The sequence below is a fragment of the Pelodiscus sinensis genome, chromosome 26 (genome assembly GCF_049634645.1).
Source record: "Pelodiscus sinensis isolate JC-2024 chromosome 26, ASM4963464v1, whole genome shotgun sequence".
NCBI lineage: Eukaryota > Metazoa > Chordata > Testudines > Trionychidae > Pelodiscus > Pelodiscus sinensis.
In genome coordinates this window covers 3,583,598-3,607,719 of record NC_134736.1, presented here as the reverse complement: position 1 = coordinate 3,607,719, position 24,122 = coordinate 3,583,598, and the positions used below count along the sequence as shown (strand labels likewise).

Below are 24,122 nucleotides of genomic sequence, written 5' to 3'. Positions count from 1 at the left end.
TGCAAGTCTAAGGGGCTGTTGACACCAGAGATGTGATTAGCTCCCAAAAAGCCCTCCCTTTCTATCCCATCCAAACCAAATTGTCCTTTCCAAGTTACAGTTGCTAATTTGTGAAAAAAAAAACCACCCCGCCCTCTCTCAAAGTAGGGTCGCCCAGCCTGGTGGAATCTGGAGAGAAACGACAGCTTTGTTGAGAAGTCGTTGGCCCACGTCCATCACAACCGTACCCACACATGGCCCTCGTTAACTGGGCTGGAATTTCTGGAAATCAATTACAGGAAAGATGATTAGCCTGAAAGGAAACTGCTGTATTCAAAACAGAAACTAGGCCTCACTTTCTCCATCAGTGCGGGACTGTAGCCAGGAGGTTCGGGGTTTGGGCAAAAGAGTGTTAGGCTGGAGAGGTGGGCCAGGTGGGTAGTCCTGGGCGGTTGATTGAAGTTCTCTACTTATGGAAAAGGTAGAGCGGGAGCAGTAGTGGGACATCTTTCCCATGCAAACACCCTCTCCTTCCTGCCAAACTACTTAGAAAACAGTACTGTGTGAGGGCTTCCAGCCAGGAGTAGGGTTACCAGATGATTTCAAAAAAATACCAGACACACTTGATCTCAGATGGGGAGGAGGCCAGGAACGGGGCAGGGTTGGCTGGGAGGAGGTTGGGGGGAACAGGGCTGGCCAGAGAAAATCCGGAGGGGGGCGGGGGAAGAGGGAACCAGCTGGCAGGGAGCAGGGCTGGCCGGGAGAAGGTTGTGGGGAGCAGGGCTGGCCAGGGAAGATCGGGGGGGGAGGAGGGAACCGGCCAGCGGGGAGCAGGATTGGCCGGAAGGAGGTTGGGGGGAGCGGGGCTGACCAGGGAAGATCGGGGGCAGGGAGAGGAGGGAACCGGCCAGCAGGGAGCAGGGCTGGCCGGGTGGAGGTTGGAGGGAACTGGGGCTGGCCGGGGGAGATCAGGGGTGGAGAGGAGGGAACCGGCCGGCAGGGAGCAGGGCTGGCCGGGAGGAGGTTGGGGGAGTGAGGCTGGTCAGGAAAGATCGGGGGGGAGAGGAGGGAACCGGCCAGCGGGGAGCAGAGCTGGCCGGGAGGAGGTTGGAGGGGAGTGGGGCTGGCCGGGAGAGATCAGGGGGGAGAGGAGGGAACCGGCCGGCAGGGAGCAGGGCTGGCCGGGAGGAGGTTGGGGGGAGCAGGGCTGGCCAGGGGAGATCGGGGGGGAGAGGAGGGAACCGGCCAGCAGGGAGCAGGGCTGGCCGGGTGGAGGTTGGAGGGAACTGGGGCTGGCCGGGGGAGATCAGGGGTGGAGAACTGGCCAGCGGGAAGCAGGGCTGGCCAGGAAGAGGTTGAGGGGAGCAAAGCTGGCCCGGGCACACGCAGATCCCGGGGCGCTTCCCGTCCCACGCACAGTCCCGGCCACACGGGCAAGTCTAGCCCCAGGGATTCCATCGCACCCTGGCCCCGCCCCCTCGTCTCTACTGCGTAGTTGCGTACTTCCTGGCTGATAGACAGGCTCGCGCAGTGTGAGCGTGTCGACCAGCCAGGCAGTACGCAAGGATGGCCTGATACTCAAGATAATAATAAAACTTCCTTAATTAGAGAAGACTGGACATTTCTACGTCTGGTATTTTCTCAATTTGTTTCCTGGACAGAAAGTTCAAAAACTGGACACTTGGCAACCCTCGCCAGGAGGCCTCTGGCTTTGGACATTTGCAGGATGGCGGGTATAATAGGCAGTGGAAGGCACTGCCTTCCCGAACCACCAGCCTCGTCCCCCCCATACTCTGCCCCCAGAACACATGCCATAGGAATACCGGGTGTGGATTGTTGCTGCTCCTGAGTGCCTGCCCTCCCCGTGCGCCGAGTGTTTTTTCATTAGGCTAGTCAGGTTTGCAAGGCAAGGGGCAATCCCAAATGGTCCCAGTGAAAATATTACAGGTCCCTCTGGCCTATGTAAATACCCTTTCCAAAGAGTGCAGGGGGAAGCCCCCCTCAGACACACACTCTGCCACTGGAACCTTCCTCCACTGTTCCTGCAATTTGCAATGGTCTGAAAAGAAAGGAGAAGTCATAGGAAGGGGGGAGATTTTTAAGTGCAATATTTTCAATGAAGGCAGGTCATTCCCCTACAGCCAAGTGCCCCTGGTCTCTAATTACCGTCCCTCGCTCTTCAGAAAAGGAAGATAAATAAACAAGCTTCCCAGAGCATCGGAAAGAGCGATTGCGACAAAGAGGCTGTTTCTTCATCTGAATGTTTACCAAGCAGCAGGGGCCCCCTGAAAGGGACAGGAATTTCTGCCCTCTGAAAGAATAATGCTGTGGAGTGAAAGGTTTTGAGAGGCAGCAAAAAGAAAATGGATAATAAGCTGCACATTTGACCCCAGAAGATTTTTCCATTGATAGCAGGGGCTTCACTGGACACTGAGGGATCCCTAGATGCTGTACTACCACGCTATAAATCTTAGGGCTGAGAGCACCAAGGAGAAGTTGTCTCTCAGACAAGTCATCCTGGCATATTGATTAAAAATAAGGATTTTTGCATGGAAAAACCCCCCGTCCTGTCACCGATTCTGAATGACAGAAAAGACAAACGTAGCAAATGCTCGTTCCTGGCTCTTTGCTAGGTATACTGATGCACAAGCATAGCCAATAGTCCACACGGTGGCATCTTAACCTGATCACGGATTGCCCTGGGTTTCGCGCTTCGGCAGCCATACAAGAAGAGCTGGGATAAAATGTCGAGGCGTCAAGTTGAGGATGCAAATGTGGTAGCACGTTTATTTCATTTTCACCTGTACGAAAGGGCGTGGGATTTCCATCCCCCTCGCTGTCGCCTTTCCTCACCTGCCTCTATCTCGCTCCTGAACGGGGCATTTCCAGGCTGAACAGGTCCCTGACTTCACTGTGTTATTCCCAGCAAATGACAATTCAGCAAAGCGGGCCTATTTTGCTTCCTCTTCAGAGACTGGTAGTGGTGCAACTTCAGTCAGTAATAAGTTACCAGACAGCGCTTTCCAAACATGCACATTTCTTCTCACAGGAAAGGCATTACAGAGCAAATATATTCAAATCACTAAAAGTGGAATCCTAATCAGTTTGCCAGAGATCACTAGAAAGGCTCCAGTTGATAGTAGTCCTTCTACCCCTGCTCTGGGATCCTTTGGGAACCAGCAGGGACGACCTTAGAATTTAAGGGGCCCTACTAAACAGGTGCACCTCTGCTCAATGGTAGCTGGGGGAGGAGGGGCCGGGTAACAATGAGTTTTTAGAGATCTGATTTTACAATTCTCAGCAACACACTAATGAAATATTTTAATGCAAATTTTAAACAAAGGTCCTGCTGAATAACACAGTAAATTCAGAAACGGACAGTATATACGTGACATTGGCAAGCAGCTATCAAATGGCTTCATTACCACTTGAATGGCTTTTCAGACTTTCAATATTCTGCTAATGGGTCTGGCAGGCTTTCACACTTTTAGCTTAATTAGATCCTTTCCTAAGGAAGCAGAGCTACAAAACAGGGATAGGAAGAGGTGGGTGGGTGGGCATTAAGACACAGCATTGCCCCACATTGTCAGATGCCCTATGCAGCTGCATGTTCTACATACGAGTAAGGACAGTCCTGTGAACCAGAGACCTTGTCCATTGCTGGATCAGCTGGAGTGACCTCTCCCCATCACTCCATTCCTGTCCTACGAAAGAGAGAGGCTAGGGATACCATTCCTACCGATCCTGGCTAACAAGTATTGATAGACCTATCCTCCATGAATTTAACTAGCTCTTTTTTGAACCCCGTTAAAGTCCTGGTCTTCACACCATCCTCTGGCAAGGAGTTCCACAGGTTGTCTGTGTATTGCATGAAGAAAGATTTCCTTTTCTTTGTTTTAAACCTGCTACCTATTAATTTCATTTAGTGACTTCTAGTTCTTGTGTTATGAGAACACATAAATAGCTTTTTCTTGTTCACCTTCTCCACACCAGTCATGATTTTATAGACCTCTATCATATACCTCCTTAGTCTCCTCTTTTCAAAGATGAAAAGTCCAAGTCTTTTTAATCTCTCTTCATATGGTACCCATTCCAAACCCCTAATCACTTTTGTTGCCCTTTTCTAAACTTTTTCCAATGCCAAGATAGCTTTTTTTAAGATGAGAATACTTGCGCAAGAAGGCTTATCCCTGAGTGGGAGCATCAAAGTATTTGTGCAAGAACCGCTGATTATGTACAGTACAAAATCAGTGCTCTTGGGCAAATACTCGCGGCCAGTGTAGACAGGCGGCAAGATTTTGCCCAAAAGCGATTGCTTTTGTGCAAAATCTTGCCAGTCTAGACGCACCATTATGCTTTGCCTACACTGGTGGCTTCTTGTGCAAGAACATCTTGCGCAAGGGTTCTTGTGAGCTGTGCTTTTGTGCAAGAGCACCCATGGCAGTGTGGATGCTCTCTTGCGCAAGAAAGCTCCGATGGCCATTTTAACCATAGGGGATTCTTGCGCAAGAATTCCCTGCCGAGCAGCCACACTGCCCTCTTGCGCAAGAGAGCTTACTCCTGTTAGAAAAGAGTGTAGCCCTTGCGCAAGTCGCCCTCTCTTACCATGCCATACTGTAAATTTCCTTGCGCAAGAGCAGGCGGGCAGTGTGGCTGCCCTGTGGGTTCTTGTGCAAGAACGGCTGTACTTGCCCAAGTAGCCACGAGTGTAGACATAGCCTTAGGGGGAACACTTCCTCCAGCCTCTCTGCCCCCTAGTTAACGTCACACACATTGGGTTAATGCAATTGCAGGATAGTTGCATGAGGGGGGTTTGGTGGGGGCCAAACTAATCTCTGTTGGTAGGAGGAAGGTGAGAAAAGTCCTTTGAGAGGGGTGACATGACACCTTTTACTTCTGGTCATGTGTCCATCTTTCCCCGAGCGTGTTACCTCCAGAGGCCTGGTTGATGGGGGTCAGGAGGCATGGTTAATGGGGGTCAGAGGGTGTGGCTACTGGGGGTCAGGGCGTGGTTAACAGGGGCCAGGGGTGTGGCTAATAGGGCACCACCAAAAATTATAGAAACCTGCTGCCCCTGCCCTACTCCTATGAGCCTTTTCCTTTCCCCACTTTATTTCTTTTCTTTCCTATCCCTCTCCTTTTTCCTTCTCTCTCACATCAGTCTGGCTTAGCTGGCCAAGACCAGATATTTTTCAACACTTTTCCTTTTGTTTCTGTGTCTTTGTAAACGTTGGTTAACTCCATTTAATATTGGGCAGTTGCATGGTCACATTAAGATCTTTGGTTCTTTGGGCCCGTATATTAAGACCACAGGGAATAAACTTGTAGGGAGACACTTGTGTACAAACCCTTTTAATTGTCTGTTGTTGTTACAATATATTTGCGTACCGACAGAGAAAACGTTGTGTTAATCTGAATACAAAAGCGTAAAGCAGTTAATTAGGGAGAAACGCCTCTAAAAGGACAGACTTGTGCATGACGCAGCTTCGGGGGGGTTGTCTCAGTGGTGCTGTGGACTCCCATCTTTGGCTTTTTGGCGCCTGGCTGGCTCTTCGAGTGGGAAGGAGGTCTTGCCCTGGATACACGGCGATTGCCCAGCACCGGTGAGGTTGCGGAAGGCGACGCTGGCATCTATAACTTGGTTTTATGCCCCACGACTACGACGACAATGATAATGATGATGAAAATGATTCCTACGACGATCCCGATGATGTTCAGCGTGCGGGCCGTGCGGGACGCTTGAGACGCTCTGTCCATGTCGCCAGTCCCAGAGGCATTCTCGGCCTGGAAGGGAAGCACAGCCCACCCCACCCCACCGAAAGAGTTATATTAGTGTCAGTCAAAAAGCTGCTGCATGCAGGGCCACTGACAAGGGGCGGGGCAAAGGGGGCAGCTGTCCTGGGGCTCAGACATTTAGAAGAGCCCCAGGCTATTGCTGCAATGGCAACCTCAGCAGTGGCAGAGCCTCGGGGGGGTTAAATCACCACCAAGGCCCCCAGCGGCACTGAAAGACTGGCTGAGGGAGGCTAGGCCCCAGCCCGGCCTCTCCCCGTCCAGAGTCAGCGAGTTCCCTCCTCAGCCCTGACTGTGGGTCTCCCTCTCACCCACCACATCCTTTGATTTACAGTCACGTGACCAACACAACTTCAAACACGTGAGAACGGCCATATTGAGTCAGACCAATGGCCCATCTAGCCCGGTATCCTCTCTTCTGACAGTGGCCCAGGCCAGATGCTTCTGTGGGAGTGAACAGAACAGGGTAATTACAGAGTGAGCCATCCCCTGTCATCCAGTCGAGCATCTGGCAGAGGTTTAGGGGCTCTCAGACAATGGGGTTGCCTCCCTGACCATCTTGGCTCCTAGCCATTGATGAACCTACCCTCCATGAACTTCTCCGGTTCCGTTTGCACCCTGCTTCTACTTTTGGCCTTTCACAATACCCCCTGGCAGCTAGTTCCACAGGTTAACTGTGCGTTGTGTGCAGAAATGCTGCCTCACATTTGTTTTAAACTTGCCGCCCATTAATTTAATCATGTGGCCCCTGATTCCTGAGTTATGTGTGAAGGGGTAACTACCACTTCCCAATGCACTTTCTCCATGGCCATCATGATTTTACAGACCTCTGGTATGTCCTCCCACTTCGTTGTCGCTTTTCTAAGTGGAACAGTCCCAGTCTTTTTAATCTCTCCTCAGATGGAAGCTGCTCCATATCCCTGATTCGAATATATCTACTTTGCGATAAGACAATCAGAACTTCCTACAGTATTCCAGGTGCGGGTGCACATTTAGTGGCATTATGATATTTTCTGCCTTATTAGCTAAACCTAATAGGTTTCAAACATTCGCTTTTTTCCTGCCACTGCGCACTGAGCAGATGTTTTCAGCGAACTATCCATGATGACTCCAAGATCCTTCCTCCCTCATTGCACCCAGTCAGATATCCCACGATCAGCTGTTTTAGCCTTTGGATGATAGCCATTCAAAGAGATTAGCTTCCCAGCATGCTGGGAATTCTACAAATTCTGGGGGAATCCATCTCTCCTAGGTGCCGATCTGTCCCCATCATGGAAGTAACTGGAGCGCCTCACAATCACTCGTGACTTTATCCTCACAGTACCTGTGTGATATAGGGAAGGGTGATTCTCCCCATTTCACAGGTGCGGAACTAAGTCACATGGAGTCATGGGTGCAGCAGGGAATTGAATCCAAGTTTGCAATGTCAGAAGCCAGCAGAACACTCCAGAGGAAAGGGGACTAGCTTTCCAGTGGAGGTCAAGCACATGCATGACAAGAGCTGACGGAAACTATTACAAGTTCTTGTGATTTTTTGGGAGGCCCTTTTATTTTGAACTAGCTCTATTCAGGATCTTCCTCTCACACTGTTTGCTGCCTCACACACTATGGAGGGAGTGATTAATTAAGTTGCCACTGGAGGAGGAAGGGAGAGTGAAATATTACAAAGCAGAAATTAAATCACTCAATCACCAACATAAAGCATAGGGGTTAAGAGCCTATGGGGATTTTATAAGTAATTTGTACGTGTCAATTCAACAGGCCCCAAGATTAAAACCCTGACCCTTCAAAGACTTAATGCATGCAGACAGTATCACACACCTGTGTAACATCACAGACATTAGCGGAACTACGTTTTTGTATGCAAAATTGGGGCATGGTCAGAGATAAGGAAGTACCATCTTAATATGGAACCATTTTTATTCCTCTTATTTATGAATAGCTGGCAAACAGACTGACTCTTGTTTCTCTAATGGAAGTTATTAGGTGGGTAGTTTTGTGGTGGCCTGCTCATCTGTAAACAGCTCATAGCAGTATTGGGACTATGAGCCACCAAAATAATTCAGAATTCTGAGTTTTCTTAAGGTCAGAAGGAGCCACTCTGATATTATAGTGGCCAAAGAATTTCCCCCGGTCATTTCTGCTGAGAGAGGAAATTGCTCTTCTCAGTATATAAGCAAAAACAATTGAGACAAATAACTTCTGGCAGAAGTCAAGCAATGTCTGTTTAAAGACTCCAAAGATAATGAGTGTACCAATTCCTTTGGTAAGTTGCTCCAGAGTTTAATAACCCTCATTTCATATTTGAATACTTCTATTTGCAATAGCATCTGGGTATTGGGCCTTGTTCTGTCTCTTTCTACTAACCTAAAATACCCTTCATGTCAGATGTCTTCTTTCTGTGTAGATACTCGGGCTATGTCTACACTATAGGCTTCTTGCACAAGAAGCTTTTGGTGGAAGAGATCTTCTGCAAAAACTTCTTGCACAAGAGCGTGTCCACACTGCAAAAGTGCATCAAAAAAGTGATGCACTTTTGAGCAAGAGAGCGTCCACACAGCATGGATGCTCTCTCGCGAGAAAGCGCTGATAGCTATCCACAGACTGGCCACTGGGGCACCCGTGCTATTTTCTCTTTCCTGTTTGTGCGCAAAAAAAAAGCCTGTTGCCCATTCCCACACACTTTTTTGTGCAAGAACTCTTGCACAAAAATAAGTTATTCTTCATAGAAGGAGGAATACCTACATTGGAAAAAAACCTCTGTTCTTTCATTTTACATGCGCAAAAACATGCTTGAAGTGTGGATGCTCCACGAGTTTTTGTGCCAAACCTAGTAGTGTAGACCTAACCTCAGGGAAGATTTTAAATATTATGTAGGATCTCAATGGGAATAAGATGTCTAGGTGCTTTTGGAAATCCCACTAAGCAACTACCTGTATCTTTAGGCGCCTGAATCCTTTTGAAAATGTATTTTTAGAGACTATGAACATGCCACTGTGCTATAACAGAATAGTGCTATGTTGTCATTGCCAGTTTCATGAGCTGTTCCTTCCTTTAAAATCAACATATGGAAATTAAATAAGGAATATGTTTTCCTCACTCAGGAAACCCTAACAATCCACAAGGAAGGAAACCCAGGCATTCAGAAAGACTGATTCTCCTAGGAAAATAACTTGAGATTAAATATCAGGGAAAGGCCCTTAATACTTGGGAAAGAATGTGAGCTCATACCCAGCAAATTATCCTTGGCACAGTTATAATAGCAGGTGATAATATCAAGCATGAACCATGAGGAAAGAACAGAAAATGAAGACGCCTGGAAATCTCACCTCTTCCCCTCCCTGACTTTCAACCTTTCAAATGCCTTTAAACCTCTTCCCCTTCCATATCCTCCTCAAATTCCACAGCCATCTGCTTCATATTCTGCAGTAGGGAGAGGACCTCTCTCTACGCCCTGGTCCGCATGAAGGAGTTATTTCAAAATAACTCCCCTTATTTTGCAATAACAAGCAGAGTGTCCACACTACCAAGCCTGTAATTTTGAAATAACGGGCTGGTTATTTCGAAATAAAAACTCTCACTTTCCACGAGGAATAACGCTTATTTCAAAACAGTTCTTTTGGGAGTTATTATTTCAGTTCAAAATAATGTCCTAGTGTAGACATGCCCCATGAATCAAAAGACAGGACTATGCAGCACTTTAAAGACTAACAAGATGGTTTATTAGGTGATGAGTTTTCGTGGGCCAGACCCACTTACTCAGATCAAATAGTGGAAGAAAATTGGCATGACCATATATACCAAAGGGATATGATCAAAAAAAGTGAACACATATAAAATAGACAAATCAGATTTTAGAACAGAGGGGGGATGAGTGAGGAGGTTAATTGCTATGAGGGAATGATATTAGAGGTGATAATTGGGGAAGATATTTTATATGTATTCACTTTCTTTGATTGTATCCCCTTGGTATATATGGTCAGGCCAATTTTCTTCCACAATTCAATCTGAGGAAGTGGGTCTGGCCCACGAAAGCTCATCACCTAATAAACCATCTTGTTAGTCTTTAAAGCGCTACATAGTCCTGTCTTTTGTTTCAGCAAGACCAGACTAACATGGCTACATCTCTATTACTATGCCCTATGGGGGATTCTTACTCTCTAGCCTGACAGGCGAGGCTGCTGCCATATTAAATCATAATTTCTAGCAAGAAGCAGCAGATCTGGGCATGCAACTTTCCCCAGCTCCCTCTCTCCCCGCTGGCATCAACCCTGTCAGAGACCAGACATATTGGAACTGAGACCCACCCACACTCTTCCTCTTTGCTCCAAGCATTTACATGGCTAATTAAAGTGGAGGCAAACTGCACACCAGGAAATCCATGGTGGTAATGGATCCTCTGTGTATTTACCTCATTATTCGGCGAATCTCTTAAGGCAATGACTGCTTCGATACTCCACTTGGCTAATGCTCAGAAGAAAATACTCCTCAATTGGGTGTCCTGATAAAACGAAATAAACAACTTTCCAAAGGTGAAGGTTTCAGCGAGGGGAATTTGCCTGCTCTGCACATCAGTGCGCAGAAGGAATTGCCTATAGAATTCCAGATCTTTGTGAGCTGCGGAACCTAGTACAAATTATTCGCATAGAGGTCAAAATGAAATCTGTAAGAAGTACTAATGAAAGAGGTTGTGCTGATAGTAGCTGATAGCCTCTGTTCATGACCACAATGGCCACTGCACATGTCCCTTACTGTGAATCTGCTTTCAGGGTTCGTTGTGTGAAGAGAATCCACCAGAGAGAGGATTAAGTATGCACAGGTCATGCTAAAACTCACTGCAAAGTCTAATTACTCCAGGGCACAGGGTGCCAGATACCCTCTCAAGGAGATGAAAATGCTCATCCATCAGCTAATGTTTGAAACAATGGACAAAGAAGTCAGTGCTGCCTGTCACCGGGCACACAAACAGCTCACACTTGAGTATTTACAAACATAGCCTTCACTCGTGCCCAGTACCATCGACCAAACAACAGTGCAAGAGAAATGTTGTCCCCTACCAGTCAATTCACCTTTGCAAACAACAATCCCCACCCAGTCCTGAGAAAATTGCTGAAAGAAAATTGTACCGTTCCCTATAACTTCCGAGACTAGAATCCAAATGTTTAAACACCTTTGCATTCAAAATTAGAATTCACTTCTCCAAAAGGTTTGGTAGTCTCTAAGGTGCTGCAAGGCTATTGGTTGTTTTTTAAGTTTTTCTCTCTGTAAGACCATTTTTTGGTAAATCAACATTCTAAAATGGACCAATGGAAACAAAAAATAAAATCAAATCAAATAAACTTACCCTGAGAGAATAGACGAGAGCAGCTATTCCAAGTGGGAGGCAGCAGCACAACAAGTTAAAGATAGACAGGGCAAGGTAAGTGGGAACATTTCTTTGAGCTGTTTCCATCTTCAGAAGCTGCCCGGTGTATAGTCTCTATAGCTGAAGCTAGGAAGGCTTTGCAGAATAGTAACACTGGTTCCTCTGTTAAATCTTGCTATGGGGGAAGGGGGAGTATCTAAGGGAAACATTGCTGAGCAAAGCAAGCTCTTGCGTGTAAGGTTTACAGACTCCTTTCTCAATTCCATCCTGTCAACTACTGGTTCAGTGTGTAACCAAACCACTTGCCAGTTTCAACTTAAATTTCTGTGATAAGTCTAGTAGAACTTTCAGACTGAACTCATGTGTGGGGTGTGCACCTGGACCGCCAATAAATGCTTGATACTGTAAAACAGACCCCTGTTCATCCAGGAGGGAACAATTAAGCTTTCTGATGATCTAAAAAGTGGAGCTGTTCCGAAAAACTTCAACTGAACCATTCTCCATTAGCGACGGCAGTTCCCTCAAAAGTGGAATGCCTTGCCAACTCTCGACTTCACAGGCAGTTCATTTTGGAGAAAAAACAGAGGAGGAAGGGGAAACTTGTCCCATTTCAACAGTGGTAGAACAAACTCTTTTGAGCTTGCATTTCAGTCTTTTTTGGCTGTTTTGTATTAGATGATATTTGAGCCAATACATTTAAAAAGTCAATGTCAAAACAAAATGTTGCGAGTGGTCACATCAAAATGTTGCCATCGCTAGGCAATTATTTCTTCCCCCTCCCAGAATTTGCTTTTGTGGAGACTTTCAGAATTGGAATGAAATTTTAACACCTCTAACCCCCTTTGCAAAATGGAATTTCCCTCCTCCTCACAGACCTAATAACAAGCAGTCTACTGGAGCTTTTTCTCTAGATTTCCCCCCCACCCCGGTTTACAAAACCAACTTCCATCTGTGGCTTGAGGTTTTGGGGGGGGGGGAGCAGAGGCACACTTTGTAATCATCTGGGAATGATCAGTTTTGCCCCAGGCTCTCAGCTCAAGCAACCACAAGTTATTTACTAGATTATTTACTAGATATTTTAGAGAGTTTTTGTATCAGTCTGACGGGCTGCCTGTCAATCCATCTGTGAGTCTGTTAATTCAAGAACTCCTCCTAAATTGTAAGATCTAGGACCATCAAATTCAGTATAGAGCTTTCTCTTGTCATAGTTTAAAGCAGGGTGAGGGGTTGGTTGTCCCAGGACAATGGGATGTCCATGAAATGCAATTGCTTCCCATCAAATAGAAATGGAAGGGTTTGATAGAAGGGACAGTTATACTCCCATATGTCCACAGGGGGCAGCAAATTCCCCAGTCCTACGGAGTAGCCACTGGCCGGCAACACAGCCCCAGCCACCTCGGCCTGAGCTGCTGGGCCACCATGGCACATGGCCCCCAACACCATGGGCTGCCCTGTGGAGAAGCCACAAGGTAAGTTTTCTGGTTGTTTATATTACAGTGGTATCTAGTGGGTTCAACTGAGAACAGGGTCCATGCTGCACAAACACATGATAAGAGCCAAGCCCTGCCCCAAACAGCTTCCAATCTAAATAGACCAAACAAAGGGAGGGAAGAAAGGAAATATTATTGTTCTCATTTTACGGCTGGAAAGCCGAGGTGGCAAGAGATTAAATGACTTGTCCAGGAAATCTGTAGCAGAGCAGATACCGAAAAAAGCTCTGCCGAGTTCCTGTTAAGCACCTCACCCAGAAAATCATGACTCCCCTCCCACTCGGTCACCATCGCTTAAGTTATATAACCCACCTCCTCCTCCAGGTCCGTTCTGCTGCGGACTAGTCCCTATGCCCTTGAGGAGGGACAGAAGAGCTTCCCAACAGCAGGAAGAAAAAGGCAGCCGAGATGAGAACAGCGTGCCTTGCTCCCGTGCCAGGACTGGTGTATGTTGAACTGTAGCAGCACAACTTTATGCAGACGCTACCAAGAGATGTCAAGCGATTCTAACTGTAGTTTGTCGGCGTTCCTGTGGTTTATGGGGCTGGCTCCTCCTCAGGCTGGCACTGGCCAAGCTATGCACCTGTGGAGGTCAAGCTGGGTGTTGCACTCATTGTGCAGCTGAGCCGGCAGTAGGTTTATATTGGAGAGGCAACCAGAGTCAAACTGCTCTTCCTCCCAGGTGACCCCGGGGCTCCCCCGGGGCTAGCTAGGAAGAAAGAACATTCCCGACTCTGACATGTGTGAGTCATTCACTGTGCGCCGGGTGCCAGCCTCAGCAGAACCACTGTGGCCCGTGTCCAAACAAAGCTGACAAGTCCCATTGTCTTTCAGAAAGCAACAACAAATCCTACAGACACCGCACCTGCCCGCCCCCTGCACTTCCTCAGGCCTTCAGCGAATTGACCTCAGGACCTAGCGCCTCACTGGCTGGCTGCCCGAAAATCACACTTAGGAACGGATGCCAGGGCAGGCACTGCGAGTGCATGACTCTGATGCCCACTGTGTGACGCGCAGCACACGCAAGCGCTAGTTTGGCTTAAACGCCACTCGACTGGCATGAGAGGAAGGTGCAAAATGGCTCGCAGCTCAGACGGACATTACAGAGCAATCACTACACATAGGCACGGGGCCAATCTCACAGCCCTGGCTTTGGCAAGCTCAAGAAGGCAGAGGTGAAAGTAATTGCCTGGTTCGTTAGGGATCCTTGACAAGTTGCGGGAGGGGTGTCTTGGGGCCCTGGAAGGCACAAAGCCTGAGACAGAAGGGTGGGTCTGGGGCAGACTTCCCCAGCCAGAAGCAATTTGAGTGGCCCGGGGCTCCCAGCTGTGGCTGCTGGAGCCCCGGACCCTTGTAAATCACTAGGCTCCAGGGCAGCTGGCCCTTTTGATACCCTTCTCCTTCCACCCCTCCCCCCCAACCCTTCCCCGTGTCAGCAGCACTGTACTTTAGTTTTGGCCATGTATGGGCCAGAACCAGACACGGGTTCTCACCAGGATGCTGTATTAGCCCATCTCAGCCCATCTTCACCTGTGCAAGGTCCGTGGTCTTCTGATCTGAAGAAATTCCTTTGGGGGATATGTTGTTTAGAACAGTGTGAGATGGAGTCTTCTGAGGCTGAACTCAGACAACACAAAGGGACTGTGGAGATCTGTTGTGTTTAGAAGTTCGGCGGGCCCCTCTTTCCCTGGGCTGGGCTGGCTGCGAGATTCAACATCACAGGAACTGGCCGCTAGCCACTATATTCTTATATGATGCGTTGCAGTCCAGATTCAATTTCCACAGCAACTTTTACCCCAATGTTTTAAGCAAGCTGTAAATGCCGTGCGACTGAATTCCAGCCAGGCGACCCTCCATCATAGAATCATGGAATACTAGAACTGGAAGGGACCTGAGAGGTCATCAAGTCCAGTTCCCTGTCCTCATGGCAGGACCAAGCACCATCTAGACCATCCCTGGTAGATGTCTGTCTAACCTGCTCTTAAATATCTACAGAGATGGAGATTCCACAACCTCCCTGGGCAATTTATTCCAGTGTTTAACCAACCTGACAGTTAGGAACTTTTTCCTAATGTCCAGCCTAAACCTCCCTTGCTGCAATTTAAGCCCATTGCTTCTTGTCCTATCCTCAGAAGCTAAGGAGAACAATTTTTCTCCCTCCTCCTCATGACACCCTTTTAGATACCTGAAAACTGCTATCATGTCCCCTCTCAGTCTTCTCCTTTCCAAACTAAACAAGCCCAGTTCTTTCAGTCTTCCTTCATAGGTCATGTTCTCTAGATCTTTAATCTTGTTTCTCTTCTCTGGACTTTCTCCAATTTCTCCACATCTTTCTTGAAATGTGGTGCCCAGAAATGGACACAATACTCCAGTTGAGGCCTAATCAACACAGAGTAGAGCGGAAGAATGACTTCTCGTGTCTTGCTCACAACACTCCTGTTCATGCATCCCAGAATCATGTTTGCTTTTTTTGCAACACCATCACACTGTTGACTCATATTTAGCTTGTGGTCCACTATAACCCCTAGATCCCTTTCTGCCGTACTCTTTGCTAGACAGTCGCTTCCCATTCTGTATGTGTGAGATTGATCGTTCCTTCCTAAGTGGAGCACTTTGCATTTGTCTTTATTAAACTTCATCCTATTTACCTCAGACCATTTCCCCAGTTTGTCCAGATCATTATGAATTATGACCCTATCTAGTGTGTTCACAATTTAAAAAACTGGGTTCCCCACTTCACCAACAAAATGCAGCCTCTTCTGGAGAGGAGCATGATCGTCTGAATCCTGCACAATACTGAAGAGAAGGGAAAATGTTGGCCAAGGGTAGTTGGGCACTGCCTCCATGAAAGTGCCCATCAGAAACACCAAGTCAAGCAGGTCAATGGGTTTCAAGCAGGAGGAAACTTGCCGACATTTGCAGCCAGACCCCCTTTGAACTAGGAATTTGTGCTAGTGCAGCTCCTGAGGGCTGAGGAAAGCCTGAGGAATATCTTTGTGATGGAATCTGTTGCGAGGATTGTTGGGCCCTAAAGACAAAGGACCACTCTATAGGAATGTAAAGAGTTTATTGATTATGTCAGTACGAAACAGGCGGGAGAGGGGAACTCACTCACGCTACCAGGCACAGCTAGCAGACACACTCACAGTTCAAGGCAGTATACCAGCGTCAACAGACACCACTGCATGCCATCTTCCCATGACAACTCCTGAGCTGGTTCGCTGGCCAGGCAATCCGAGCAGAGGGCACCATTGGGAAGTTCTGCTTAATGGTCAATGCCCTCTACTGTTTCCCTCTCTCTTTTATGGATTGCTGCTTCATTCCTTATTTGGGCATGCCGATGTGCCATCTATGCTGTGTGTGGATCTGTTGTGCTCATGTCCTTTTTGTGCTTTCGTGCCCACCACAAGTATGCTTCTGCATTCACACCGGAAAGGGGGAGAGAGTTGACAAATGTAAAAAAAAAAGCATAGCAGGATACCAGGTTAACCACAGACACTGGTTCTGCTTTACAGACAAAATCAATTAATGGAACAGGTCTAAACATTTGAACGTTATAATAAGAATTCTCAGCCCTGTACGGTTCATGACTTTCCTTCATCCCCAACACTCTGCCCCTTGATCTAATTGATGGTTCCAATAACCGAAGTCGTTGGAGAGCGAAGGTAACCTGTTGCAAGCGGACCACCCTCTTTACCAGTCCGCAGGAGTAACAGCATAACCAAAAAATTATTACAAAACCCATAATTAACATTAACAATAAGCCTACAATGGGGTGGATCAAAAGGCACAGGAAAGGTTTTGCGGATCCTGACCACCCCTTAAAAATATCCCACCAATGGTGTTGTGTTATTTCAATCATTTCATTTCCGATTTCTATTAACTGTGTTACTTGCTGCATAATGTGGATCTCCCAGGTCTATGAGTCACGGGCTACGCATCTGGTGATCGCATATGCCCCAGACACGTCCTGAATCAACTTGGACCATACAGTAAAGTTAATCCTTGGTGGACAGGGGGGTGTACTGTCATTCTGCTGCCTGCAACTGTGCGAGCCAAACTGGCGGTGAGAGGAGGGCTCGGAAGTGCCCCCCCTCTACCGCCACACTGGTAATTCTGCTAACACAACATGTAGAGTTGACAGATGGACAGTGGCATTGTTCTGAGGCAACCATGGGTTGGTCATAGATAGCCTAGCCCGCAAGACACACATCAGTAAGGGCCCTGGCATTAAAACTACAAAAGAGACTTCCACCCATTGTAAACACACATAGTTTCCTCCTGACATTCTGAATAACAATCGTCTTTTTGAAGGGGCATTACAGGGCAGATCCAGTGACCAAAGGATGCCGTGCGGCAATCACGTCCCAGGTTTATGAATCCCGCTTCCTGGTGGAAGTGGGTGTGAAAACTACGGGGAGCCCACAGCACTTCTCCGATCGCTTGGGAGACTGCCGCTAGCGTACACATAGCATCCCCTCCCAAGAATTCCGCTCTTGAGATTCGATTTTGTGGGCATAGGCCCAATCCAGTTCAGGAAATTGAGGACGGACTGTGGCGGGAATAGATCCTTGAGTCAACATAGATACTTGCGGTGCCCACAAATTCCACAGCAGTTCCTGGTCAGTCACATGCATCTCCCTCCAAATGCCCTTGGCCAGTGATTCCATAAGGGCGACCAAAGTGTCATTCAACAGATCCGATGGCCCGGGTGAAATTTCGGCCAACTGCACTGGCCCTACTGCCACATCGGTGACTGCACCGGCATTGCCCCTCTGCTCATTGTGAAACAGAACCCCTGCCGCAGTCAACTTGTTGGCCAGGACCTTGATATCAGTGGTGTTTAAAACTCCCACCCCCATCCCAATTCCTCCTCAAATCCATCCCCTCAAATCCCTTTGTCTGCGATGCTGGCTGTAATCATCGAAGGGAGGGACCATGGCTATTTCCAACCATGCTTGGACATATGGCTTACAGTAGGGCCACACAACGGAAATGCTAAACCTAGTCACGTTGAATGTAGCTTTGAACATCACCAACTGGGCCACGGTAACCATTTCCTGGGACAAAGAGGGATTTGGGGCACAGATTAGTGGGGAGGGCAGCAGTCGCCACATGGGCATGCCTCTTGGAGTTTCTCCTCTTAACAGAAGCATCCATCCCTGATGGTAAAACCCACTGATTCCTGTGCTGCACGTATAGTAATCAGGAAGGCAAGCTTTGGAGCACCCCTCTGCATCTCCCTGTACAGACCAAAACAATGCTGATTTATGTGCATTTAATGAGGCACTAACTCGAATCGAGGATGAGCTCTTCCAAGGGTTCTGGGATGCTGCCAATTGGTTATAGGGGGGCCCACAGTTATCACACAGCATGCTGTCCTCTGGGATAACCTAGTGCCATATCCCTTTCCAAAAAGGAGATCACAATGGATCAGCCTTAGATCCATTTCCATAATGCCAGGACAACCAAACAGTGACTTCTCCCTGCCACGGGACCCAAAAGGATATACCTGCCTTCACTGGTGTCGAAAAGAAATCACAACTGGTCTGGATCGCCATTTTGGAAGGGTTGCAGCTTATTACAAGCATCAATAATGGGCAATGGGCTACCGGTGAGTGTAAATCCTCATGTTTTCATATATGGAAGGGGTGGGTCTTCTAAATATTCTGTGGGTTTGTGACACCAAACTGAGAAGTTCAAGCGAGAACGATTATAAAAATTGTTAGCTGGTGAATTCCAAAATGGGAAACACTTCTCTGGTGGCAGATAATACAGCACTTCGGTCCTTCCATTCACTGGGGTCCACCATCTATAAGCCAAAACTTAATATCACATTAACATAGGGCCCCTACTTGACGGGGACACACCCTTTTCAACTGGCCATGATGCACCCACTTCCTTTCTGGGATTTTATCTATCATATACACTGTGTTCCCAGCTTGATTCATGATAGTGAATGGGCCCTCCGATTTAGCCTGGAGGGGTCGGGTGGAAAACTTACAGTACATGACTTGGGTGCCCACATCCCATGGCTCCACTTCCCACCGCCCCTTGTCAGTTTGAGCCCTGGTTTTGTTCAGAGCTTCTTGTAGCTGGTGGGCCAAAGGTGGTTTTCTCTTCTGCTAATGTCTTATACCACCGAATCCACTCCTCGGGTCGAGCATCACCGGGAGAAGGGGAGAGGCACACCTAACTGAACACACCGGATCATCAATTCCTTGGTGGGCCTCCCATGCCAGTCATCCATATTTTCCCCTTTCTCCAACAGGGCCCGCCACAGTTCGTTACGTAAATGAGAGGGCCCCTTTCAGGTTTTTGGGCTAAGATCTGATCTTGGCTGCCCCGGCTCTTATGGTCTACCACCACCACCTTAGAAGCCTGGCCCACTGCTGGCGGTGCCACCGGAGGGGCAACAAGGATGGCATGCTGGACACCATCCAGCAGAGCCTCCATAGCCGTGGGTTCCCGGGCCTCCATCTCCCTATTGCCTCTTGTACATGAATTGGGAGATTCTGGGTGGTTAACCACAATTCTTCAGGAGGCAGTGCTGTTTGAGCTCTGGCCGTAGGTACCTGACCTCCCGTGGTGGTAGCTGCCCTCCGGTTACACAAACATGCCAAGAGAACCATTCTTTCCACAAACCAAATGGGGTCTTCCCCAGGGCCGACGGCCAAAATGAACTCTGCCAATAGCATTCGTGGCCCTACGACAGGTGCCATTCCCATCAACATGTCAAAAATACTATTATGGGGGGTGTGACCAGCCTGCTGTCTGGCTGCCCCTGCTATATCTCCTCCCAATCCAGATGCAGCCTTCAACAACCGTCGGGTTTCAGCCAGATTCAATTCCAGGGGTGTTATATCCCTGACCCATCCGCTAAACCTGGAACAGAAGAGTCCTTCCAGGGTTTTTGCTAAGTCTACTGACTGCACAGGGGTCAGCTCGATCTCCGCTATAGAGTGCCTGGTGCTCAGGGAGCAGGCCCGTAATTGAGAACCATTCTCTGGACTGCCGCAACCCAATGTCTGGAGTCGGGCCATCTGTGGTCCAGGCCCGGGGGTTCTGGGTCATCTTAAATATCCCCATCCTATTCTTCTACCCAATCTGCTGGTTGCCCCTCCTCTCCTGTGCAGTCCTACAGCAGCCACCTTGCCCTTTGGGCATGGCCTTACCTCGGGCCAATTGGTTTCTAGCACCAACTCCTTTAAACACTGTACCCTCTCATTTAAAGTTCTGTTCTCTTCTTGAATGCATTCCCGCTCCTCTTCCATGGCCACCACCTTCACGACAGCAATGGAGAGAGAGGAGGCCTGGGCACTAGCCATCAGCTCCTGCGCCCTCCACATATCTTGCTCTTTCTCGAGCTCCCTTTTTTGTTCTTCCAGTTGTTCCACATCCTGCGCCAACCGACTCTTTGCCACTGGTGCACCGTTTGCCACAACAACCAAGCGGCTGCCCTCTCCTTGTCTGCCTTGTCTGGTTTATATAATAAAACACACTTCTCCATCATCAACTCCAGATCAGATACCGTGGCTCCCAAGAGCACTGCCCCTTGACTCCAGGGGTCAGCTCCCTTCAACTGGACCCATTCTCTCAGGGGGCCAGATGTCAGGACTGCACCCCATTCTTCGCCCCCTCGGTGGGACTCCTTCACACTTCCCATTCTTTTACCCCAAATAGGCATCTTGTTGGGAACCTTGACTGCGTGCTGTGGGTTGCTAGCCTACCACATTCAAATGCACTCCAGTCTACCAGGATTCCCCGCCTCCACTTCCCATCGGGGAAAGGAAAGCCTGAGGAATATCTTTGTGATGGAATCTGTTGCGAGGATTGTTGGGCACTAAAGACAAAGGACCACTCTATAGGAATGTAAAGGGTTTATTGATTATGTCTGTATGAAGGGGGATGGAAGGGGGAACTCACTCACGCTACCAGACACACTCACAGTTCAAGGCAGTACGCCAGCGTCAACAGACACCACTGCATCCGTCTTCCCATGACAATTCCTGAGCTGGTTTGCTGGCCAGGCAATCTGAGTAGAGGGCACCGTGGGGAAGTTCTGCTTAATGGTCGACCCCTTCCGCTGTGTCCCTCTCTCTTCTATGGATTGCTCCTTTATTCCTTATTTGAGCATGCTTATGTGCTGTCCGTTCTGGGCATGCATTTGTCACACTCCCATCCTTATGGTGTCCTCGTGTCCCCCACAAGCATGCTTCTGCATTCACACTGGGAAGGGGGAGGGAGCTTACACATGTCAAAAACAGCATAGTGGGATGCCTGGTTAACCGCAGACATCAGTTCAGATTTACAGATAAAATCAATTCATGGAACAAGTCTAAACATCTGAACATTATAATAAGAGAACAGCTTAGCATTCTAAACCCTTTACGGTATGTGCCTTCCTTCGCCCCCAACGGAATCCAAGGGAGTGCTTTGGCTCTGTGCTACCTTTGACAGCTGAGCTGCTCCTGTGTGTTGCCGACATGTTGTGTGTGCTGGCAACCTTCTGCACTCCTGTGCTGAGCCAGCGTCAACACATTCCCCTCTCTCGGGGAATCTTCCCCTTCCTACGCTTGGATCTTTGCTTGGCCACGGGTATTGTTACTGCAGCTTGATCTAGGAGTGAGGATAATAGTTGGGTGAATGCTTGTAACAGCAAAATGAGGTGTGGTCAGCATTTCCACAGAGCCCATCAAAGGATGTAGTCTCAAAAAGGACTGATATTGTAACCCTCATAAGCCTATTTCCCCATTCAAGCAAGATGGACACAGGACTCTCTGTTAAAATTACACTCTGTTACCACAGTGCACCTCATTTATAGAGCATTACTCATGGATTTACACATAGGTGGCTCACCCAAACTATGGAACTAACTAGGAGCAATTGGATTAAACTAAGGCTTTAGGGTATGTCTACACTACCACCCTAGTTCGAACTAGGGTGGTTAATGTAGTCAATCCAAGTTGCAAATGAAGCCCAGGATTTAAATATCTCGGGCTTCATTTGCATCTTGCTGGGCGCCACCATTTTTAAATCCCCGGTAGTTCGGACTCTGTGCTCACGGCTACACGCGGCACGGAGTAGGTAGTTCGAATTAGGCTCTCCACGAGGAGTAACGGTAGTTCAAATTAGAAAGCCTAATTCAAACTACCTACTCCGTGCCGTGTGTAGCCGCGGGCACGGAGTCCGAACTACTGGGGATTTAAAAATGGCGGCGCCCGGCAAGATACAAATGAAGCCCAGGATATTTAAATCCCGGGCTTCATTTGCAACTTCGATTGACTACATTAACCACCCTAGTTTGAACTAGGGTGGTAGTGTAGACATACCCTTAGAGATTTCATCACATAGGTTACATCTAAACTGCATGCCTTTTTCGACAGAGGCTTTTTCAAAAGTATCTTTCGAAAAAGCCTCTGTCAATAAAGAGCATCTAGACAACAAGAAGGTTTTTTCGAAAAAGAGTTCGCTTTTTCAAAAGAGAGTGTAGATGCTCTCTTTCAAAATAGCAGTTGTCATGCAATAGCGCCTTTTTTCGAAAGAGTACTATCAAGAAAAGGCGTTATTCCTCGTAGAATGAGGTTTACCACCGTCGACAAAACCACCACATTCTGTCAACTTACTGTCGACAGAACGCGGTGGTAGTCTAGACGCAGGTATCGTTTTTTTCGACAAAAGCCAACTTTTGTCAAAAAAACCCTGTGGTCTAGACACACCCATCGGTAGCTGCATCTTTACAGGTCTCGGGTACAAGGAGGTTGAGAGAATTGCCAGGTCCCCGAGCAACATTGGAGGTGGGGGGAAATCTGTGCCTCCAGAAGGGGCGGGGCCTTGGGTCGATGGGGCGGGGCTGGGACTAGCCTCCCAAACCAGCCCATCAGTGCCACCTGGAGCGCACCGCCCGAGGCTCTGGCAATGACTTAAAAAGCCAGGGTCCAGCCACCGTTACTAATGGGCTCCTTTAAATCGTCAGGCCACAGGGCAGCTGCTCCTCCTCCTACCCTCCCCCCACCAAGTATAATCAGGCCAACAGGCCGTCCATTAGGATTTTGCCTCAGGTTCAGCTAAACCCTGATTGTAACTGAGTGTCAAGACATGCGCAGTGCATCTACCATGGAATACACATTGGCAGTACTAGTCATGAATAGCTATAACCAGGGCAGATCTTCGGGATTGCCATCTCTGGAGATATTTAAGAGCAGGTTAGACAGACGTCTATCAGGGATAGTCTAGACAGTGCTTGGTCCCGCTGTGAGAGCAGGGGACTGGACTCAATGGCCTCTCAAGGTCCCTTTCAGTTCTAGTATTCTCTGACTCTAAGGGGATGTCTAGACTACATGCCTCTGCCGACTGAGGCATGTAAATTAGACATACCGACATAGTCAATGAAGCGGGGATTTAAATAACCCCGGCTTCATTAGAATAAAAATGGCCACCGTGTTGTGCCAGCTCAGCTGTTTGTTGGCGCGAAGCGGCAGTCAAGACGGGGATCGGTCAGCAAGGAACGCCTTTGCCGACCGATCCTGTAAACCTTGTTGCACAAGGCATAAGGGATCGGTCAGCAAAGGCGTTCCTTGCTGTTGTGACTATTTTCTTCCATTATTTGATCTGAGGAAGTGGGTCTGGCCCACGAAAGCTCATCACCTAATAAACCATCTTGTTAGTCTTTAAAGTGCTACATAGTCCTGTATTTTGTTTCAGCTATACCAGACTAACATGGCTACATCTCTATCACTATCAAATTCCCCCTCACTCTTCTCTTCTGCAGTCTAAACAAGCACAAATCCTTCAGCCTCTCCTTGTAGGTCACGTGCTCCAGCCCCCTAATCATTTTGGTTGCTCTCCACAGGACCAATGCATCCACATCCTTTCTATAGTGGGGGGCCCAGACATGATACTCCAGATGTGGCCTCACCAGAGCCGAATAAAGGGGAATAATCACTTCTCTTGATCTGCTGGCAATGCTCCTACTAATGCATCCTAATATGCCATTAGCCTTCTTGGCTACAAGGGCACACTTTTAGACTCATACCCAGCTTCTCATCCACTGATATCCCCAGGTCCTTTTCTGTCAAACTGCTGCTTAGCCATTTGGTCCCCATCCTGTAACCATGCTTGGGATTCTTCCATCCCAAGTACAGGACTCTGCACTTGTCCTTGTTGAACCTCATCAGATTTCTTTTGGCCCAATCCTCCAATTTGTCTAGGTCACTCTGGACCCTATCCCTCCCCTCCAATGTATCTATCTCTCCCCTTAGCATAGTGTCATCTGCAAACTTGCTGAGGATGCAATCATCCCTTCATCCAGGTCATTCATAAAGATGTTGAACAAAACCAGCCCTAGAACTGAACCTTGGGGCACTCCGCTAGAAACCGTTGATCATTACCCATTGGGCCTGACAATCTAGCCAGCTTTCTATCCATCTTACAGTCCTCTTATCCAATCCATACTTCCTTAACTTGCTGGCAAGAATCCTGTGCCTTAATAAAAA

At 48.1% G+C, this 24,122-nt stretch overlaps 1 long non-coding RNA gene across 1 annotated transcript; it reads right to left on the bottom strand.

Moving 5' to 3' along the window:
• Positions 1 to 5,315: 5,315 nt before the first annotated feature.
• Positions 5,316 to 12,280, bottom strand: LOC102450485 (uncharacterized). Its single transcript, XR_331966.4, has 2 exons — positions 11,117 to 12,280; positions 5,316 to 5,763 (listed from the first exon to the last, which is right to left on the bottom strand). It is a non-coding gene; the product is annotated as an uncharacterized LOC102450485 (long non-coding RNA).
• Positions 12,281 to 24,122: the final 11,842 nt, after the last annotated feature.